Source organism: Giraffa tippelskirchi, chromosome 5 (assembly GCF_054371585.1).
Source record: "Giraffa tippelskirchi isolate mGirTip1 chromosome 5, T2T-mGirTip1v1.2.pri, whole genome shotgun sequence".
In the NCBI taxonomy this organism is placed as follows: Eukaryota; Metazoa; Chordata; class Mammalia; order Artiodactyla; family Giraffidae; genus Giraffa; species Giraffa tippelskirchi.
The window spans coordinates 164,573,480-164,594,144 of record NC_137279.1 but is presented as its reverse complement, the minus strand read 5'-3'; the positions used below and the strand labels follow the sequence as shown (position 1 = coordinate 164,594,144).

Genomic DNA, 20,665 nt, shown 5'->3' with positions numbered 1-20,665 from the left:
ATTAGAAAACAAGATCTGGACACTAGGTATGCTCCTTATGACTGGAGCGTCATAACTTCTAGGTTCTCTCATGTTACAGAGCAAGGAAATATTTATGTGTGTACTAAGCAATAATCCACGTATTTATATATTATTATTATTAGTGTTAGTCACTCAGTCATGTCTAACTCTTTGCAGCCCCATGGACTGTAACCTGCCAGGCTTCTCCATCCATGGGATTTTCCAGGCAAGAATATTGGAATAAGTTGCCTTTTTCTTCTCTAGGGAATCTTCCCAACCCAGGAATCAAACCTGGGTCTCCCATATTGCAGGCAGATTCTACTGTCTGAGTCACCAGGGAAATAGGGAATTTATATATATCCATAAATATTTCTGGATCTAACCAGCTATATCTATATTAAGCCAAATATAATTCATACTGATGTCTCCAACTCTGATCCATTGCCTCCTGAATCATTCTAGCTTCTTCCTCTTGCTCACCCATGCATACTCACTCCAATACTAAGAAAGCAGGCTCCCACCATCCGCTTATTTAATTGCTCCATTCCAGCATATTTGTATAACAGTATCAGAACTGTTAGCTCATATTCCCATGTAAAAGCAACTTTTGACTAGAGTACAGTGCTCATGTATAGTTTCTTTTACCTTTAGTTTTACAAACTCCACCCATTTCCAAAGTTACTTAGGTTACCAACCTTTTCCTCCACTCACGTCACTTAAAGTGTCTCATACATTTGTAATACAATTATATTATTTTGTCACATTCTGCATCCCATCCTGAGCCTCCTTGACCTCCTACATGAGTTTTTAATTTACATTCATTAAGGTTCACTCTGCTATAAACATCTGTGTTTTGATAAATGCATAATGTCATGTATCCACAGTTACAGTGTCATACAGAATAGTTTCACCACCCTAAAAAATCCCCTGTGCTTTACCTATTCAACCCTCCCCCAAATCCTCAGATAACTACTGCCTTTTTTACCTTCACTATTGTTTTACCTTTTCTAAAGTGGAATATAATTAGAATCATAGAGTATGCAGTCTTTTCAGACTACTTTCCTTCACTTAGCAATAAGCATTTAAGATTCATTCATATCTTTCTATGGCTTAATAGTTCTTTGTATTTTATTATAGAATAATATTCCATTCCAATAATAATAATATTGTGCTACAATTTATCCATCTATCAAAGGACATTTTGGGTATTTGTGGGAGCTAGGGTTTTTCTGGTTTCTGGCAATTATGAATAAAGCTTCTACAAATACCAGTGTGCAGGGATTTGTTTGGACATGAGTTTTCAAATCAGTTGGAGAAATATCTATCAGTGCAATTGCTGAATCATATAGTGAGACCATAGTTAGCTTTGTTAGAAGTTGCCCAACTGTCTCCTAAAGAGGTCCTGCCATTTTATATCCCCCAGCAATCAATGAGACTTCCTGTTGCTCCACATCCTCACCAGCATTTGGTGCTGTCAGTGGTTTGAATTTGGGCCATTCTTATAGGTGTGTAGTGATACACACTCATTGTTGTTTTAACTTTCACTTTCCTAATGGCAAATGATGTGCATCGTTTTTTTTATGTGATTAGCTTCTGTGGGCTTCTCAGGTGGCGCTAGTGGTAAAGAACCCACCTGCCAATGCAGGAGACCCAGGAGATGCCAGGTTCTGTCCCTGGATTAGGAAGATCCCCTGGAGGAGGGCATGTCAACCCACTCCAGTATTCTTGCCTGGAGAATCTCATGGACAGAGGAGCCTGGCAGGCTACAGCCCATAGGGTTGCAAAGAGTCAGACATGTCTGAAGCAACTTAGCACGCATGCACACATACCTTCTATAGATCTTCTTTGGTGAGAAGTCTATTTAGAACTTCTGCACATTTTCTTACTGTTGAGTCTTAAATGTCCTTCTATATTTTGGGTTTTTTAATTTATATTTATGTTTATTTATTTCACTGTGCCAGGTCTTAGCTGTGGCACTTGGGATTTTATCTTCGGTCTTCATTGTGGGAACTCTCAGTTGTGGTGTGAGGGATATAGTACCCTGACAAGTGACCGAACCCAGGCCCCCTGCATTGGGAGCATGGAGTTTTAGCTACTGGACCACTGAGGAAGTCCCTTGTATATTTTGAATATGTCTTTCATCAGATGTGTGTTTGGCAAATATTTTCTCGCATTCTGTGGCTGATCTTCTGACTATCTTAATAGTGTCTTTCATGGAGCAGAAATTCTCAATTTTAGTAAAGTCCAAGTTACTAGCTTCTTCATGGGCCGTGCCCTTGTTCTCAGCACTAGAAACTCAGCGCTGAGCCTCGAATGATTTTAAATACGTTCTCTTAGGTAAGCATGACACCACTGCTCTTAGGCAAGGAGCATAACATTTATTTTACAGGAGAAATGGTCGTCCGTCACACTTTTCTCTGAAGTATCTTTAAACAGGCCAAAAAAGAGAATGAGTAAGAACTAAGAGAGAATGTGTAGATAAAAGCTGGCCAAGACAAACATTAAATATCTTCAAAGTTGCCTGTTCAGCCTTAAAAATTCACAAGCATGTGAATATCTCCTCCACTACCTTGCAAGATTTGTTTTCATATAAACATTATATTACTGTTGCTGCATACACATACACACACACACTGCTGATAAAACTGGTGCATCATGAAAAATTCCTTGATGGTTGACTTTGCCCCGCGATACAGTGACATACTCCTTCCAGGAATATTTGAACTTCAGTTTGGGAAGCAAACTGGACTGAAAAAAGAGCGAGGTTAAGCAACTTGTCTGATGTCATACAGCTAGAAAGTGACAGGCCCAGGCTTTGAATCCTGAATGAGCAGACTCCCGAGCCAGTGATCGTGGGAGCTCGTGGGGTCCAGTCTGTGTGTCAGGGCCCTTGGCCACAGACAGCCTGACTCAGGGAGTCTGAGGTCATCTCCATTTCCAGGAGGCACCCTCCCCCCCTTCCCCATTGACCTGGCCTTCCCTTGGCCTCCACAGCCTCTAAAATCATACCATATAATTTAGGCTTCCCTCTCCCTCCAAAGCATAAACTAGAGGAAAAGGAGAAAGCAACCCCAGACGGTGTCTATCATGGAAGCGTGTGAATGTGGGGGAGAACCAGCCTGAAGGGGTGATAAAGAACATGGGGGAAAAAATTACCTTTTTTTCAATAATAAAAAACTCTCTGTGGCCAAACAATTTTTGCTGAAACAACAATGCACATCATACAATGTATTGAAGAAACTTATAATTATGCCAAATTAAACTGTGTGGAAGCGTCTCTCTGGCCGTGAGAACCATTGATTTCTTGGTGTAGTTGCATTCAGTGGCTGGGGCTAGGGGAGCCACAGTTCTGAAAGAAGCAGCTTTGGGAGAGAAAGCGGTCATTCTCTCAGAGGAATGGCCTTTGCCCTCTCGAGCTTGGATCTGACTAGCTCCTCTGGAAAGTGGAGCTGCAAGCATTTGTCTGTGAGAGCTTGCTTTCAGAGCTCAGGACCCGGCACACAAGCCTCTTTCCCCTCCGCCCGTCCCATCTGGATTTTATGCATTCAGCAAACATTACCATGGATAGGCGTGGCCCCCCAACTCCACCTGCCTCCTCAGGGTTCAGTGATCCTAAACTTCCCTGGAAGTGTCCGCCTTTCTCCACCTGCTGTTCTGGAGTCCAAGACCAAAATTTAAGCCTCTGATGTACCAATGACTAATTCCGTGACCCTGCTTGACCTCTCTGGGTCACTTTGCTGTCATCTGCAAAACCAGAGAGACAGGCCTCTAGGTGGGGCTGGGTGGGACGCTTTCTCCTGTGTCATTTGAAAGTGATTGCTACCCTAGCAGGTAAAATGACCAGGCAGGGACTACATCATCCACACTGGTCTTCAGATATCAAGTATTAATGCCTACGTGTGGAACCTAGAAAAATGGTACAACTGAACCTATTTCCAAGACAGGATTAGAGATGCAGATGTAGAGAACAGATCTCTTACAGAGGGGGAAGGGGAGGGTAGGATGAATTGGGAGACTAATTTGTATATACTGCTGCTGCTGCTAAGTCGCTTCAGTCATGTCCGACTCTGTGCGACCCCATAGACAGCAGCCCACCAGGCTCTCCCATCCCTGGGATTCTCCAGGCAAGAACACTGGAGTGGATTGCCATTTCCTTCTCCAATGCATGAAAGTGAAAAGTGAAAGTGAAGTCGCTCAGTCATGTCCAACTCTTCACGACCCCATGGACTGCAGCCTACCAGGCTCCTCCGTCCATGGGATTTTCCAGGCAAGAATACTGGAGTGGGTTGATTTGTATATACTACCATGTGTAAAATAGATAGCCAGTGGGAACTTGCTGTATTGCACCGGGAGCTCAGCTCAGTGCTCTGTGATGACCTAGAGGGATGGAATGGGGGAGGGAGGCTCAAGAGGGAGGCAATATACATATACATACAGCTGATTCACTTTGTCTGGGGCTCCCCAGGGGGCAAAGAATCCTCCTGCCAATGCAGGAGAGGTGGGTTCGATCCCTGGATAGAGAAGATCCCTGGAGGAGTAAATGGTGACCCACTCCAGTATTCTTGCCTGGGAAATCCCATGGACAGAGGAGCCTGGTGGGCTACAGTCCATGGGGCTGCAAAGAGTCAGACAAGACAGGGCAGACACACACACTTCGTTGTACAGTAGAAACTAATGCAACATTGTAAAGCAATTATATTCCAATAAAAAAACAAACAAAAAGAATGAAGTTTGCTGCAAGAACCTTCAGCCCTTTGGGTAGTGACTGCTTCCTCTCAGATGTATATAAAACAGTCAATCCACTGTGCTAGCTGAGAGTTTTTTCTGCTTTTCTTACAACAGCTTTAAAAAGAGCCCCCGTTCACTTTTGCCTGCCTCACTGCCTAGGACGAGGCAGCTGTGCCCCACGCCCCACTTGTCCCCTGAGCCTCCAGGCATCTTCAGGGAATGCTTCAGGGTGACTGCCACCGTTGACATTTCAAAGACTCCAGGATGGGGCTCTGAGCCCCTCCTGTTCAGCGTGACGGAAGGATGGAGCTGGAACAGGGAGTTTGGAGGATTAACCAGCTCTCCCACTGCGAGGCCAGGCAACCTGTGTTACTAAATCCTCCTACTGGATTAAGCCCAAGCCCACAGATCAACCGCAGTCTTGAACAGATGTGACACAATGGGACGCTTTCTGGGCCTTGGTCCAATGAAGGAGCTAAAAGTAGATGGTGCATGGGCACACGACACTTGTCACTCTCTCCCTTGTGTCATTTGTAGAGGCAGTAGAGTTTCTTGAAAAAAATCACGCGTCGAAAGGCCTAGCTGTGCCCCCAGTTCTGCCACTTGCCAGCTGTGTGACGTTAGGTGGCTTACTTCACGTCTCTGAGCCGCAGTCCCCTCAACAGAAATGCAGAACTGGTGGGAGGGATTTCACAGAGTCTTGAAGGTTGCTGAGGTAGCATCACCCATGTATCTCCTCAAAGAGTACGTGCAGGAAACGTGACTGTGACCACTCCTGGCGGGGGTGAAGGCCTGGCTCTGATGTCGCCCCACTTCTGTGGTTCCCTCACTCTGCCCCCTTCTTCTGTGCTCCGTGGCACTTTGCACCTGCTTCCATCTTAACGCTCAGTCTTTTCAGTTTCTCCCCTAAAGGTGGCTTCTCAGAAACAAGGGTTCTGTGGTTATTTATCTTCAACTTCCCACACCTGGCCACACGTGGGTTTCTGCAAATGTATAGCAAACTAAAAACACTTTGTAACGGATGCCCTGCTTGGGATCGCTCACTAGTATGTCTATCAATCTGTTCTATCCCCCTCCTGGACTAGATGCTCTGAGGGTAGTGACCAAGTGTGTGATTCCTCCTTCCTTGTAGCTTCTACAGCATCAAGACAGACACACAGTGGATGCTCAGGGGATACATGTGAAAAGCAAGAAGAAAAATGAGAAAGAGAGAGAAAGAAATAGATGCCTCTCTCTGACAATAGCAGCTCACCCAGCAAGTTCTCCTGCCCGCTCAGTGCCAGGCAGGCCCACATTCTTGCTCTCCCTCTGAAAGCAAGGGCCAGATATTTTCTTAGTCTTCCCGGACAAAAACTCGACAAAATTTACAAAGCTCAATTATGGCTTTTTCCTTTCCAGCAGGACTTTCTGGGTGATGTTTAATGACTCAACCAGTCATCAATAGGTCACAATTACTATGGAATCGTCAGGGTCATGGGATAACCTTTCCCTGACTTCAACAGGCAGGAAGATGCCCCATGTAAACTCTTCATAAAGATGGGCAGGGACGACCCACCTCCCATTTGTTTTCCCCACTGAGACACACCTGTTGTTTTCAACCTCTGTGTCTTTGCTGTGCTGTTCCCTTTTGTCTGAAATGCCTTTGCCTCTCCTCCAAACCACCCCTCACACTCTGCAACCACCAGTCTTGCCATAGCCAATTTGCCCCGCTGACTCATACTTATTCTTCAAAATCTGACTCAAGTGTAACCTCACTAGGAGGAGACATTCTACCCAGCAGGCATGCGGAAGAATGGTTAGGAGCCCAGACATTAGAGTTGAATCTCAACACTAGCATATATGAGCTGCGTGACATTGGGAAAGTGACCTCCCATCTCTAGGCCTCAGTTTGTTCATCTGTAAATTGGGAATGTGAACACTTTCTTCACAGAGTTGTTCTGAGAAGTAAGTTGGTTAATGAAAGTAAAGAGCTTGGCATGGAACTTGGCATGTGGAAAGCTCCCATGAAGGGCAGCTGTAGTCATGTATTCCATGGACCCCAGACTGGATTAAGAGCCCTTCCTCTGTTTTCCTAGGGCACCCTGTGCTTATATCTGTAGCTTCCATTTAGCTCATTGTTTTGATATCTATTCACTACTCGTGGCCCTACTAGATGGTAAACAACTCTTGGGCCAAAACTCTTAGCATCCCCTGGACCCAAGATCAGGTTGGTTTGATTCATAAGTGAATAAATGGATGGAATGAATGAATGAATGAATATATAAACTGAATTAGTTGACCTTTTGGCTACCTTGACAGCCATGCCTTTTCTAAGACCCATGAGGGCTGGCGGTAGAGTTGCCTGGAGTAGCTCAGGTCTGAACCATGCCTGGGATGTCACATGGGGCCAGTGTATGAGGACATAGAGCAGTGGGGAGAGTGAGAACTAAAAGATGGACTCCAGACTCCCCTAGCGGTATAATAGATAAGAGTCTGCCTGCCAGTGCAGGGGACACAGGTTTGATCCCTGGTCCTGGAAGATTCCACATGCCTCAGAGCAACTAAGCCTGTGCACCACAGCTACGGAGCCGGTGAGCCGCAACTACTCAAGCTCGTGCCCCTAGACCCTGTGCTCCGCAACAAGAGAAACCCCTGCTCACCACAACTGGAGAAAACCTGGACACAGCAATGAAGACCCAGCACAACCAAAATAAATAAATAATTTAAAAATAAAGTAAATAAAAAATAAAAGGTGGACTCCAACAGGTGTTTTGTTCCTGCTGAATTTGCCCCTCGCACCTCCTCCCAAGCCCCACCAGGCAGTCAACCATCAGTAAATGATTGCTTGGAACTATTCATAAACTCGTTTGTTCATTCAACAAATATTTATTGAGTCAGATATTGTTCCAGGCGCTAGGGTAGAGCAAGGGTTAGGATGGGCATACTCCCAACAATATGATTCCTTGGAGAGGTGACATGAGCCATTATCACCTTATTAGTAAGGCTGTGGAAGTAGGAAGGGAAGGAGGAGCCATGGACAGGGAGCCAGGGAACCGTGATTCAGATCTTTGCTACGAGCGCCGTAATCTCAGCCAAGTCACTCAGCTTCTCTCGGCCCGTGATGTGTTATTTACACAGGGTGGCCATATCTGCCCTCCTCACCACAAGGTCAAATATATGTATTGGGAATGATCATAGAAAAAGCTGTGGAGTTGTGGAAAGACAGTGGCTTGCAGGCAAACAACTTGGCTCTGTGACATTGTCCCCCTTCCTAAGCTTTATTTCCTCATCTGTAAAATGGGGATACATACTGACTTGGCCCACCTTGCAGAGTGCTTGTGGGTCTTAACCTGGACCACAGGAGGAAGCAGGACACTGCAGACAGTAAAGAGCCCTGTCATTGTAACTCTGTGGTAAGCCTGCACTTCATCCCCTCGCATCTCAGTTTGCAGACCTGGTTTTGCTCAACTGGATCAAGTAGCCTCTCTGACCCTCAGAGTCCTCATCTATAAAATGGGAATAATCCTTTCTGGCCCAAACCCTAGTGTTATGAGAATCTGATAAATCACAGATGTGAAAAACTTAGGCAAATGTCAACATGCTGTATAAAGGATAGAGTGCTCTGTAAATTTGAGGAACAATTTTTCTTTTTGATATCATGAGGGATTTATGCTCATTGTAGTAGAATTAGACTTGATCCTATGTCTGTTCCTCTCTATCTAGAAAAATAGAAAGAACAGAACCAGGGAGATGGTCTCCAGGTATTCCAAGCACGTGTGGAATCTCACTTTGTTCTTGAGATAACCCCATGTGTTGGGCAGGAAAAAATTTTTTCTGTCATTAGAGAGGAAGATGGGAGAAAAAGATTCTACTTTGTCATTCTTCTACCTACCGTGTGCACGTAGGCCACCAGGCTCCTCAGTCCATGGGATTTTTCAGGCAAGGATACTAGAGCAGATTGCTGTTTCCTCCTCCAAAGGATCTTCCCAACCCAGGGATCAAACCCACGTCTCCTGTGACTCCTGCATTGCAAGTGGATTCTTTAACTGCTGAGCCATCAGGTAAGCCCAGTACCTCCAGTGTACTTTGGGGCAAGTTGCTTTCTCTCTCTAAGCCTCATCTTCCCTATTTGTCACATAAAGAGGTTGGATTCTATTTTAGTTAGGATACATATGGCTACAAGGGAAACAAGTGATAGTCAGTAACGTTATCTGTTATCTCACAATAGCAAGAAGTTCAGATGTGGGTATCCCAAGTTGGGTATGACAATGTCTCAAAGGTGTCAGGAAACCAGCTTCCATGCGATCTTTTAATGGTATCAAGATGATCCTACAGCTCGAAACTTCACACCCCCACCCAATAATGCCCAAAGGCAAGAGAAGACTAATGTTTGCCTTGGACTTCTTCTTAAGAAAAGAACATAGAGAACTTTCCCAGACCTGACCCTTGTATTTCAGAAGGGGAGGTAGAGGAAGGAGGGTGATCCCCTGTCTCTTATCTAAACAAGTCAGGAAAAAGGAAAGAAATTATCATGTCAAGCAACAAAACCCATGTCTTCTGATAACAAAACCATCAAGGAACTGTCTGCCAGGCAGACACCCCCCAGGTCTGACACAGGCTCTGGGTTTCTGAAGGACATAAAAGGCCCCAAGTACAATGCTAAGATCAGCCCAAGGTCACTGAGACCCCCCCTTCCCTGCCTCCAAGTCCTACCCTGTTCCTTCTGGGTAGAGCTGGGTGGGAGGTGGTATTGAGAGAACCAGGACCCCACAGCCGGGAACTGGCCTCTGGCCTGCAGGCCACCCATTCAGCCAAGTGGCACCTGGCAGCTTTCTGAACTCTAGTCCACCAACCCCAAAACAGGTGACCTCTTACTTTCCTTCCTGCATCTTCCCATAAATAAACAGAAACCGATAAGAATAACTGAAACAAAACAGAAGTCTATTTTTACCTCAGGTAAGAGGTCTAGAAGCAAACAACTCAGGACTCCATGGCCTTTAGGAACCCAAGGCCCTTCCATCTTTCTTCTCCTCTATCCTCGCCAAACATCCACCCTCAATGTGATTTCACAGTCCAAGACTGCTTCTGCAGTTCTATTATCATCGTGTCACATTCTAAACGGAAAAGTGAAAGTGAAAGTTGCCCAGTCCTGTCTGACTCTTTGCAACCCACGGACTATACAGTCCATGGAATTCTCCAGGCCAGAATACAGGAGTGGGTAGCCTTTCCCTTCTCCAGGGGATCTTCCCAACTCAGTGATTGAACCCAGGTCTCCCACATTGCAGGCAGATTCTTTACCAGCTGAGCCACCAGGGAAGCCCAAGAATACTGGAGTGGGCAGCCTATCCCTTCTCCAGCGAATCTTCCTGACCCAGGAATCAAACCGGGGTCTCCTGCATTGCATGCGGATTCTTTACCAACTGAGCTATCAGGGAACCCCTGAGCTAAAAGGAAAAGGAAAAACTAAACACAAAACAAAACAAAAACACAGATCTGCCACACCTCCTTGCCTTTTTAAGGAGCTTTCCCCCAAAAAACTTCTTATATCTCCTTGTCCAGAACTTGGTACAGGGCCAAATTTTGTGGCTAAGGAAGCTAGGAAATGTCCTTTTTAACTGGGCATCTTGCGACCCTCAATTTACTTAAATTAGTAAGCAAGATGAAGATGATGGATATCGGGCAAGCAGCTAGCAGTCTCTGCTACAATTCTAGGGCTGATCGTCATGGAGTAACATGAGTTCTGAGTAAAAGGTCTGGGCAGGTGAACATTGCAAAGTGTTGGAGGATGGGGGACTTTGGTTGCTCATCCCTTTGGTTAGTTTTATAGGGCTTCCATCTTGCTACCTATGGGACTCTGGGCATGTCACTTCATCTCTCTGAAACTCCTCTGCTCTAAGATGGAGGTGGGACTACCAGATCAACTGTGGTAAAATGATTCTGAGGGCAAGATTTATTCTTTGATTTGTTCATCCGTTTAGTCATCAAGAATCTCCTGACACACCTTCTGTGTGCCAAGTGCTGTGCTAAACAGGCAGGGTTTGGAGATTCATAAAAAGCCTCCTTCTGGGAGTTTATAATCAGTTGAAAAAAGCCCAGGAAAACATCCATTATGATAGATGGTGCTAAATTCCATGTTAAGGATAAATGCAAAGTCAGGGGAGGTTGGAGGAGAGGTACTTATTTTAGGTAGGGGACCTCAAAGGCATCATGGGGATGCTTCAGGGATGAACAGGAGCTTATGAGCAGAGGAGATTGAAAAGTACAGGAAGGAGGCCAGCATGTGCTAGGTATGAACCTGCAAAAGAATACATGACGTTCTGCCAATATTTTCCCACTGCACGCCCACTCTCAGGTAGGGCTCCGGTTTTTGAGCTTTTTTAACCAGCTGTTGTTGTTGTTGTTCCGTTGCTAAGCAATATCCGACTCTTTGCAACCCCATTGACTATAGTACTCCAGGCTACTCTGTCCTCCACTGTCTCATGGAGTTTGCTCAAACTCACGTCAATTGAGTCAGTGATGCTATCTAACCATCTCATCTTCTGTCGCCCTGTTCTCCTCCTGCCTTCAATCTTTTCCAGCATCAGGGTCTTTTCCAATGAGTCGGCTCTTTGCATCAGGTGGCCAAAGGATTGGAGCTTCAGCTTCAGCAACAGACCTTCCAACGAATAGTTAGGATTGATTTCCTTTAGGATTGACTAGGTTGATCTCCTTGTTCTCCAAGGGACTCTCAAGAGTCTTCTTTAGCACCACAATTCAAAAGCAACAATTTTTTTCTGGTTAGCCTTCCTTATAGTCCAACTTCCACATTCGTACATGACTACTGGAAAAACCATAGCTTTGACTAGACAGACTTTTGTCGGCAAAATAATGTTGCTGCTTTTTAGGTTTAAGTTTTCCTTCCAAGGAGTAAATGTCTTTTAATTTCAGCTAGTGTTGTTTATTTAGCTCATCTGAATTCAGAAAGATTGAGAGTTGGGTCCTGGTTCCACTATCTAAAAACATGAGTTCAGGTCAGGGGCTTCATCTTGAACCTGACCTTCACCCCAGCACGAGCTTCAGCATCTCTGTCTACACTTACCCTCAGTGTCATGGACTGAGTGAGATTTCATGTATAAACGTGCACAGCGTGGTCTCAACACATGGTAAGTTTTCAGCCCAGGTTTTTTCTTCCCCTTCTCTTCCCCAGGGCATTGGGGAGAACCTCATTGGTTTCAGGGAACCAGGAAGAAGAGACAGTCACTGGTCAAGGGCTTAAGGAGGACAAGAGTGGTTTCTGCGGTGATATTTTTAAGTGCAAACTGGAACAGGAAAAAATCAGGTGAGAGAAACCATATTGCCTGCCAAGGAGTAGACTGCATTGTCCACCTCTTGGTAAAGCAGCTGCAAAGAGCTTTTAAAGCAGGGGAAAGATCAACCTTTCACAAAAGAATGGACTGCCCAACCCTGTGGCCTTGGACCTCCCCCCTACAATTCCCATGACCCCTCGTGCTGATTTTCTCTCTGGAGGTGGGAGGGTGACCTTTGTCCTGCCAAGTTGCTTGGGCTATGTGCACAGGCTGTGTGCAGGGGGTTTATGAAGTGTAAACTGCTGGCAACCCTGATGAGGAAGATTGTTTTTGTCTCAGTACCTCTGCAGGCTGGCCTCCTCACCTCCACGCTGTTTGCTCAGTGCCACCTATGTGCCGGCCTTCACTCACAGCTTTCCCTTCTTCTTTGTGCCTTCTGAATCCTTCACAGCCATGCGTCCAGGAAGCCCACCCTGATGGCTCTAGTCCACACTGATCCTGTGCCCTCCAGGTGTCTTCAGACAACCACCCCAAGAGATAGTCACTGTGTTTCTTCTTGTTTTTTCCTATTAGGCTTTATCCTCACCCCACTTGAATGAGGACTACCTGGGCTCCTAATTCTCTGAATCAGCATCATCACATCAACTGGGAACTTGCTCATCCTTGGGGGCAGGGCTAGTAATCTGTAACAGGACTCCCGGTGATACCAACACACACTCAAATTCAAAAACCAGTACATCCAATAATCCTGTTTGATGAAATAGCAATATCCTTCCTTTGGCTTCAGAGTTCTCTAGAAACACATCAACGTGAAAGTCCCATCACAGAGCACTATTCTTTCCTTCAGCAACACCCCAGCACCTGAAATGAATGGAGATGAAAGGCAGACTTTTTCTTACCCTGTTAACTTTGTAATTTACCCCATAGGTTTATAGAGCACATACCATGTATGTTTGGGCTTCCTAGGTGGCACCAGTGGTAAAGAACTCACCTACCAATGCAGGAGATTAAGAGACGTGGGTTCTATCCCTGGGTCAGGAAGATCCTCTGGAAGAGGGCATGGCAACCCACTCCAGTATCCTTATCTGGAGAATCCCATGGACAGAGGAGCCCAGCAGGCTACAGCCATGGAGTCGCAAAGAGTTGAACACGACTAAAGTGACTACACACGTACACACACACCATGTATATCTCCCGCTTGCACTCGGACACCTCTGAGTTTGAGTCTGGGCTCACCACGCATTGCCAGGAATGGAAACACTGTGGGATAAGGACTCCCATGGGGAAGTGAGACAGGAGAGCTGACGGAGCTAGGTTCTGGCTCTGCCTGCAGGAGGGGGCAGTTCCAGTTCTCTAGGGGGGAACCTCTCTAGGTGTACAGGATTCTGTCTCCCTGCCAATCACCCTGCACTGACTCCGGCAAGAGGGGCTCCCACTGTGCAGGGAAGGGCCTGGGGTGGGGCACTCCAGCAAACATCGGTGACACATGTTTCCTATTATACACAGCATTCTTTGTGGGAGCCCCAGTGAAAAATACACATGGCCAACCATCCCTTTCTCAGGAGGAGGGGGCCCAGGAAAGGGGATTTTTCACCGCTGGCTTTATCAAGAGTTAGAAACAAAGCAAAAGCTCTGAGCTTGTTAGAAAAATAAACTGTTTGTGCTTGGGCTTTTCATTTGAAGGATTAGGAGATGGTCTGGATATCAGCAGATACCTGAGGAGCTCACCTGGGTCTCAACACAATGGTGGAAAGCACGTGGGATTTAGCATCTCCTGGTTCGACTCCCTGGCTGCCTTTCTGAGCAGCATTTTGGGGAGCCACCTGCCTGGCTGTGCATGAACTTCCACATCTCTAATAAGAGGATAATAACACGTCACCATGAAGGGGAAGCACTATAAAGACCCTGTGAAATGGTGTTTGCAAGAGTGCTCTTTGTTAAATATATTACATAAAAGGGGTTCTTACTATCATTATTGGGCTTCCCTGGTGGCTCAGTGGCAAGGAATCTGCCAGCTAATGCAGGAGATGCAGGTTCGATCCCTGGAGTTGGGTAGATCCCCTGGAGGAGGAAATGGCAACCCACTCCAGTATTCTTGCCCCAGAAATCACATGGACAGAGGGGCCTGGGGGGCTACAGTCCATTGGGTCGCAAAGAGTCAGACATGACTTAGTGACTAAACGACAACAAATATTATTATTAGATACAGAAAATTCAGAAAGAAACATTGTCTGAAAAAATTGTCTGGCAGCATGATACAGTGGGAGAAATACGTATTTAAAAACATACAGAACAGAATATAAACCCCACTTCACTACTTACTAGCTGTGTAGCTTTAGGAAAGTTACCTCACTTCTCTGAGTCTCAGCTGTCTCATCTGCAAAATGGGGGTAAAAATACTCCTGACCAGATGGAGTTGCTGCAAGGACTGCCTCATTTTTTTCCCTGTAAGTATCCCTGCCCTATAGAAGGTGCTCCATATAGGTAGCACTGAAGCCCAAGGATGCCCAAGGGGGCACCACCACCTCCACCTCACCCACTGGGATTTGAGGCTATTCCAGGAGTCGGCCCTGCTCTGCACATGCCCTCAGTAGAGGGGAAGAGGCTGACCCCTCCCCCTGACGCTCCTCTGAGAAGCCATTCTTCATCGCTACAGCTCCTGCAGCCTCCCCTGACCGCCTCGATCAAGTTACAGACCCATTTGTTTTCCCCGCACAAAGCACTGCAGTCTGCCAGCTTCTCCCCCTTCTCCTCCAGCCGGGGGAGCTGGGCCAAGAGTTCATCTCCGAGTAGCACAGGCCCAGGACTTCTCACTAAGGAACACAGAAAATGTCACAGCCAGCCCCATGTTCATACCTTGTATGCGTCTTCATCAATTTCCAGGCCCCGGGGAGAAGTTCCCAGCCTCTACTCCTTTTCAGCTGAGTACATTCTCTAGAGGGGCCAGGAGTTTCTTAAACCCACTCAAACCCAGCAGGTGTTAGTGAAGGATCTGATCCTGGGCAGGAGTTTGGGGGTGGGAGAGACCAATGTTTTCAATCAGCTCCCAAGTCCCAGCTTCCTTTGATGCATGCCGGATTTCTGCAAGTCTCTCTTGATCACCAAGACTCAGTGAAGCACCAGTACACGCTGCCCTGACAATCTGGACTTCTTCTTGCAGGACTCGCAAATATGTCAGTTGAATGTTCTCTGGTAAGCTTCAGGAGGCACTTGATCAAGTCTATCTAATTCTCCACTGCTTCTATAGCACGGACCACAGTGCTTGACGAAGAGTTGATGCTTAACAGATATTCAATGGATGAATAAAACCTCCTGGCAATACTGTAGCGTAAATATTTTCATTTTCCTGATTGTGCAGAGAAGGCAACTGAGACCTCAATAGGTGAAATGTCTAACCCAGGCTGACCCAGCCAGTAAATAGTTGCACTAAGATTCAAATGCAGGTTTTTGCCAAGTGTTTGCTGCATTTGATTTATATTAAGATCGCGCTGGAAATGTTAACAAAGGCAATTTTTAAAAATAAAGAAGCTGAAACTGCCCAGTGTTCCCTCTCCACCCCCAACACAGCATGACTTGTGCAAGCCAGAAGGTTCTGAGCAACCCACGCAAGGCGGAGGCCAGGAGACAGGGGCGGCCCTTGTCCCTCAGCTGCAGGGACTGGATCCTCACACGGAGCCCCTCCCGGCTTGTCCTCACCAGGGCAGAACTTGGATAAAAACGTCTCAGGAGAACAAAGACCACATTTTCCCCTATGAGGCAGAGAAGCCAGCACTGGGGAAACAATGGCCTTGCTAGGATCAAAGAGAGCTGGGCCCAGACTGGGGACAAAAGCTGAGCCCCAGCTTGATAAGAATGACAACCTGCCCTCCTCCTCCTTCTGTTACAAAGGTCTAGGGGTGGGGGCATCGGCAAGCATGTGTGCAGATCCTTTGAGGCCCACCCCATCTTCCAGCTTCATCCCCCAACTCCCTGCCCCTCCTCACCCCACACAGCTCCAGGAATGCAGCTTAATTGCTCTCTCCTACCAGCCATATTCTTTTCCATTCTAGGCCTGCATTCAAGTTTTTTCTCTATCTAACATGCTCTTCTCCTTCCCCCTTAAGTGCACTGACTCAGGCTTCAGTATTTCGGCTCACACGCTGCCTCCTCTCTGCCCTCCACCCTTTGAGGCCTGGGTCCATCGCACCCTGCTGTGTGCTTGCTCCAGCCCAGTTCCAGCACTGCTCACATGGAATTATTATGACCGGTGTCAACAGATGCCTCCCTCCCACAGCAGACTGTGACCACACGGGGGCTGAGACAATTTCATAATAATTTTGCAAATGCATTGCCTAGCACAAGAAGAGGCGGATGGGTAAACATTAGTTAATGAATAAAGCAATGAATGTTATAGAGTGAGCTTTCCTAAGGCCTGGAAATTCACCTGGGAACCTTGTCGTTTGAATAAATCAAAACATCTCTGCCCTCTCGATCCATTTCACCAGATTTTATCCAACTAACATTCCTAAGGGTTTCCCAGGTGGTGCTGGTGGTAAAGAACCCACCTGCCAATGCAAGAGACTTAAGAGATACAGGTTCGATCTCTGGGTCAGGAAGATGTCCTAGAGGAGGGCACTGCAACCCAAGCCAGTATTCTTGCCTGGAAAATCCCATGGACAGAGGAGACTGGCAGGTTACAGTCCATAGTGTCAGAAAGAGTCAGACACAACTGAAATGACTTATCAATATTCTTAAAGTGCTTCCTCTATTTGGGGTATGGCTGAGTGTCGAGAATTCATTTTCTCTTTTTTTTTTTTTTTTTTGTGGTTGTTGAATAGTCAACAAAAAGGTCAAAACTGGAAGAAAAAAAAAGTGGAAAAGGTCTGTTTTCATTCTAATCCCAAAGAAAGGCAATGCCAAAGAATGTTCAAACTACCACACAATTGCACTCATCTCATCTGCTAGCAAAGTAATGCTCAAAATTCTCCAAGCCAGGCTTCAACAGTATGTGAACCGTGAACTTCCAGATGTTCAAGCGGGATTTAGAGGAGGCAGAGGAACCAGAGATCAAGTTGCCAACATCCATTGGATCATCGAAAAAGCAAGAGAGTTCCAGAAAACCTACTTCTGCTTTATTGACTATGCCAAAGCCTTTGACTGTGTGGATCACAACAAACTGGAAAATTCTTCAAGAGATGGGAATAATAGACCACCTGACCTGCCTCCTGAGAAATCTGTATGCAGATCAAGAATCAACAGTTAGAACTGGATATGGAACAACAGACTAGTTCCAAATCAGGAAAGAGTATGTCAAGAATGTATAATGTCACCCTGCTTATTTAACTTATATGCAGAGTACATCATGTGAAATGCCAGGCTGGATGAAGCATAAACTGGAATCAAGATTGCTGGGAGAAATATCAATAACCTCAAATATGCAGATGACACAAACTTTATGACAGAAAGCAAAGAACTAAAGAGCCTTTTGATGAAAGTGAAAGAGGAGAATGAAAAAGTTGGCTTAAAACTCAACATTCAGAAAACTAAGATCATGGCATCTGGTCCCATCGCTTCATGGCAAATAGATGGGGAAACAATGGAAACAGTGAGAGACTTTATTTTCTTGGGCTCCAAAATCACTGCATATGGTGACTGCAGCCATGAAATTAAAAGACACTTGCTCCTTGGAAGAAAAGCTATGACTAACCTAGACAGCATATTAAAAGACAAAGACATTATTTTGCCAACAAAGGTCCATCTAGTCAAAGCTATGGTTTTTCCAGTAGTCATGTATGGATGTGAGAGTTGGACTATAAAGAAAGCTGAGTGCCAAAGAATTGATGCTTTTGCACTGCGGTGTTGGAGAAGACTCTTGAGAATCCCTTGGACTGCAAGGAGATCTAACCAGTCAATCCTAAAGGAAATCAACCCTGAGTATTCATTGGAAGGACTGATGCTGAAGCTGAAGCTCCATTACTTTGGCCACCTGATACAAAGAGTTGACTCATCTGAAAAGACCCTGATGCTGGGAAAGATTGAAGCTGGGAGGAGAAGGGGATGACAGAGGATGAGATGGTTGGATGGAGTCACCGACTCGGTAGACATGACTTTGAGTAAACTGGGAGTCGGTGATGGACAGAGAAGCCTGGCATGCTGCAGTTCATGAGGTCGCAAAGAGCTGGACACAACTGAGCGACTGAACTGAACTGAACTGAACAACAAAGCAAAGTCCTTACCATTGTGGAGTTTCAGTCTACAACCTGGAACAGGGAGACAGACGTTAATCAATTGCACAATTTAAAATTATGATAAGTACTAGGAAGTGAAAGCACAGGACATATTGTGCATCAGTGTCTGTCTATAAGCCCAGCAAAGGTCTCAGCTCTGGTAGGGATACATCAGAGAACTATGTGTCCACTATGGAAATAGCCTAGCTAATAATAGGGAAAACTGATCCAGGCTGGGAAGGCTCCTCTGAGGAAGTAACAGCTGAGCCAAGACCTAAGGGATGAGCCAGCATTAGGAGGCAAAAGCCAGGAGGTAAAAAGACTAAAAATTTGCCATGATTGGCAAGGGGCTGGGATTGCCTATGGGAAGATGTCAATGCCTCCACCCTGAGATACCCACAGAGGACTTGGTAGCAGAAATTGGCAGAACAGTCAGAATGTGTGATAGTCAGACTCAAAATGCCAAGAGAGACTGTACTTTGCCCAAGGTCACCACCAGGACTCTAGCAATGAACAGACAAGGAGTCCTGGGACGCCAGCTCCAAGGCTGCTGTGTCACAATGCCCTGGACCTGTGAGACAGACTGGGGAGAGCCTTCTCCAGCCCACAGATGGGGCTGGCGTTGAAGGGCAAAGCATCCCCAGGAGGTGCCTCCTTAGAGGACCAGCCTCAGCCTGGAATTTTCTATAAAGGGACTGCCGCTTACCATAGCAAAAGTAATAATGGTGTCTCATGATGCTGTGTTCATTCAAGAACCATGTACAGTTAGCAATGCGCTGTCCCCAGAATGGCCCCATTTCTTTTAAGAGCAATGGTCAAGCCCTAGATTTCAATGAGACTGGGTGCTAATCAGGTCTTATTAACTGTGACCTTGGGCAAGTTACTTCTCTACTCTGAGCTTGAATTTCCTCATTTGTCACTTGGGACCAAGGCTCCCTAATGGCAGATTATGATTAGGATCATAATCATATTATATTATAATTAGTCAGCTCAGGCTGCCATTACAAAGTACCAAAGACTGGCTGGCTTAAACGATAGAAACATTTTCTCAAAGTTCTGGGAGCTAGATGTCTGAGATTAAGGTGTCAACAGAATTGATTTCTTCTGAGGCCTCTCTCCTTGGCTTGTAGCTGGGTGTCTTCTCCCTGTGTCCTCATGATCTCTTCTTATAAGGACACCATCTCTATGAGATTAAGGCCCTCCCTAATGACATCACTTTAATAATTATCTCTTTAAAGGCCCTATCTCCAATTACAGACATATTCTGTGGTCCTGGAGGGTAGAACATCAAAATATAAATGTGAAGGGAATACAATTCAGACCATGACAGAAAACGTTTCTGAATGTTTGCATGATGCCTGGCATGTAACTGAATATTGAGCGTGGGTGTCACAGGGAGAAATTGTGGGATAAAAGACCACCAGGTCTTTCTCGTGTGCCTTAATGGACAAAAGTGGGCCATGAGGCACATTAGGTTTTAGTTGTGCCTTGCTGCCTGGACAACTTTGGCAAGACCTTAACATAGAGGCAAGACTTAACATAGAGGGTGCACCCTCTAAGGTCTACATTCCTTTCCTTCTCACATAATCCTAGTGAATAAACAGAAAAAAATGAAATTCCCAGCACTGGCCACTGCAGCAACAGAACAAGAAAGAGGCTAAGCTTCTGCCATTTTTGAGGACTTAGCTTCATGCTGCTGAACACATAGTTGAAGCAACTTCAGAAACCCTTCTCTGTCTTACCTTTTGCCCACTGCCTTCCCCAGCAAGCAAGAGACAGCATTTTTCCTAGAGGCCATCAGTTATAATATTATCAGGCCCAGGAGACATAACTTAGGGAGCTGTCCTGATAAGACTCAGTGGTGGCCAGGTCACCCGAAAGTATCTGAGGTCAGATCCTTCATCTGGCACCCTCTCCTGCCCTGTCTGGCCCCGCCATGCCTGGGACACCTCCAGGAGCAGGTGCCAAGGCCAGAATCTCACCTTTGAAGTAGCTTCCCCATCCTGCCATTTGTTCAGTGAGACACTAAAGAGGTTGTTGGTTTGGGTGTTTTTTGTAAAGACTATCTCAGCACATCCTATTTGCAACATGAGCCCAGGCAGTTCCTACAGACTGGCTTTAGTCTATTGTATTTGCTTCCTCTTTGAGTCCAGTCATATCAAGATAGTGACGCCAAAACAGATGAGTGAGCAGAGGAGAGACGCTGAAATGGCACTTTGGCACAGCAGGAAAAAAAAAAAAAGAATGGGTTTTGAAAAGGTGCTAATTGATCTTTAGGCTAGTGAGGCTCTATTTGGGGGTAGCTTTTTGTGCTCCATTCTGAGCTCCATATCATGTATTGATTTTCAAGTGACTCGGGCTCATTACAGAAAATGTGGAAAACAGACAATGCAAAGAAGCACACACATACACAACCTATAAGCCCATCACCTTGAGATAATTTTTGAGATAGTTGTTCTTAGTGTT

The 20,665-nt window shown here is 45.8% G+C and overlaps 1 long non-coding RNA gene across 1 annotated transcript in view; it reads right to left on the bottom strand.

Moving 5' to 3' along the window:
* Positions 1–15,301, bottom strand: part of LOC145505063 (uncharacterized) — a 198,326-nt gene extending 183,025 nt beyond the window's left edge. The window contains exon 1 of the long non-coding RNA XR_014052816.1: positions 14,850–15,301. This is a non-coding gene — a long non-coding RNA (uncharacterized LOC145505063). The remainder of the gene's footprint in view (positions 1–14,849) is intronic.
* Positions 15,302–20,665: the final 5,364 nt, after the last annotated feature.